The 2,434-nt window shown below is 54.8% G+C and overlaps 1 protein-coding gene across 1 annotated transcript in view; it reads left to right on the forward strand.

Annotated features, from left to right (window-relative positions):
• Window positions 1–2,434, forward strand: part of CDC14A (cell division cycle 14A) — a 64,544-nt gene that overhangs the window by 25,029 nt on the left and 37,081 nt on the right. The window lies entirely within an intron of this gene.

The following is a 2,434-nucleotide window of genomic DNA, read 5'->3' on the forward strand; positions in this document are numbered from 1 at the left end:
CCCGGGCCTGTACCCTGATCGGGAATGGAACCCTGACCTCCTGGTTCATGGGTTGATGCTCAAACACTGAGCCACGCCGGCCGGGCCAGAGAGCCTTTTGACTTTTCTCCCTCACTGTTCTTCCCCGTTATTTCTCTGTTGACATCAAGATCTTTCTCCTTTGACGGCTGCCCTGGCCGCCACGCCTCCGCTCTGGAGTCGGTCCCGAGCACAGTGCCAATATTGGGGAAGCAGTGCTTTGGAAGGTGCCTGCGATGTCAGAAAGGATCCACGAAGTAATTCAGGGTTCCCGTTAGAGGTATCATCCACACGCTCACTGGTTTCCTCATGCTTTTTCTTGTTTCAAAATTAAGTTTATTGGGGTGACTCGCCTAACGAGGCGTACAGGTTTCCAGCCTGCATTTCTGTGCTACATCCTCTGCTCGTTGCCTTGTGCGCCCACCGCCCAGGGTCGTCGTCTTCCGTCACCATCTATTCGACCCCCGGGACCCATTTCTCAGGCCCCGAGCGCCGTGATGTATGATAGACGCGAGCCTGGAGAACAGGAAGGATGACTCACCTTCCCGGACACGTGTGACTGTTGGCGACGGGACTCATTCTTGTCCTGCTTTCACCGACGGACCCTTTAGCGCCGTCGGGTAAGCAGGCTGGTCGAATGCAGGCTGCTCTAAACGTCCAGCCGCATTTCTGATGTGCAGTCAGACCTCCCTATGGAGCTTGCGGGGGATTGTTGGCCACCGAGTGAGTACCTTAGAACAGAAGTAGCATCAGTCGCGCATTTGAAAAATGGTCGCCTTTTTCCTATTTTTTTTTTTAATTGAATACAGACATTGTTTTCCCAGTCAGGGCTTATAATGGGAGGAAATGATTAAGGAGAAAAATGTGGCTAAAAATAAGAAAATTAAACATCATGTGGTGCTTGCGTACGACCGTGAGGACGTGATGCTAAGAAGTCTGAGAAGCGCCGGCTTGGGGACCCAGGACGAGACTTTAAAATGAAAGTTTTATGTCTCAAGTCTTTGCCGAATTTCTCGCCACATAGTGGTTTTTTTTGTGTGTGTTTGTTCTTTAAACCTGTAAATGTCTGTGAGTTTATTTGAGCCAAACTGCTGAGGCCATTTTTCATCTTGTGTTCATTGCCGTCAAAGGAGGGGACGGAAGGGGGCTCACGGCCTCCCCTGTGACAGGTCAGGGAGGCGGAGAGAGCAGAGCAGGGAGACCATGGCGCCTCCTCTAGATGTTCACCCCCTGGGCTCCTGTGGCTCCTTTGCGGGCGGCGGGTCATGAATTCCTCCACGAGATCCAGCCCGCTCGCCTGGCTCTGTTCAGGAGACGTTCGCGCAGGGAAACGGGCACGGCATCCGCTCTCTCTGGCTCCACGTGACTCTGTTGGGCAGGGACATGGCCTCCTGGCACCTGCTGGGCTGCGACAACGGACGTGGTGACACGGCCAGCGCCTTGGTTTGGGGGAGGCTGATGCTGAGGCCCCGTCTGCACGTTAACCCGCGGAGGCTGCGCTCAGCGCGGCCCGTGTGCTGGTTGGGTCTGCGGCTCTCGTGGGGATGTTCACCCTCACGTGTTGGGGTTTGTATGCACAGCCAGTCTTCGGGGCTGGGCGTCAGACACCCTGACCCCTGTGGGTCCCAGTCCCATGGACACGGGGAGAAAAGGAGGAAAAGGGGACCAAAGCTCACCTCCTTCCTGCCTCGGGCGTCATGAGGACTAAGGAGCAAATCAGCCACTTTCCTAGAGTGCCTGCCACCTCGAGAGCTTATATGTTTTAAAGATTTATTTTATTTCATTTTTAAAAACCTCACTGAGGATATATGTCTTTTTAAAAAATTATTTTTAGACATGGAAGAAGGGACGGGGGTGGGCAGGGAGAGAGAGAGAGAAGGAGAGAGAGAGGGAGGGAGGGAGAGAGAAAGAAGGAGAGGGAGGTAAGAGAGAAACATTGATTGGCCGCCTCCCACATGTGCCCCTCGGGGATTGAGCCCACAGCCCCGGGATGAGTGCTGACCGGGAACCGAACCTGCAACCTTTGGGCCGAAGCTCAACCAGCTGAGCACTGGCCAGGGCTCGCTCTCTCTTTAATGGGAGGCAGAGCTAAGAAGATGTGGCCTGAGAATCCAGGACACATTTTCCCCTGGAAACGTGGCACTTGGGGTTGTAAGGACCCCGCGAGCGTGCACTCAGCAACGCCCTCATGTACTGGAGCAGCCCCCGCCTCTCCCCTCAGCGGCTGTGGGAGGCCATTGCCCTCACCTGCCCCGCAGCCTTCCTGGAATTGCGATGGCCTTGCGGGGTTTCACTTTGCACTTATGAATAATTGAGGCCCGGGATAAAAATAAAAACAAAGGCTCGCCTTCCCGCGGGAGCAAGGGTCATGCGTGCTCAGCCATGCAGATAAGAGGAGCGGCCGGGGCATTGGAGA

This window comes from Myotis davidii, unplaced genomic scaffold (assembly GCF_000327345.1).
Source record: "Myotis davidii unplaced genomic scaffold, ASM32734v1 scaffold217, whole genome shotgun sequence".
NCBI lineage: Eukaryota > Metazoa > Chordata > Mammalia > Chiroptera > Vespertilionidae > Myotis > Myotis davidii.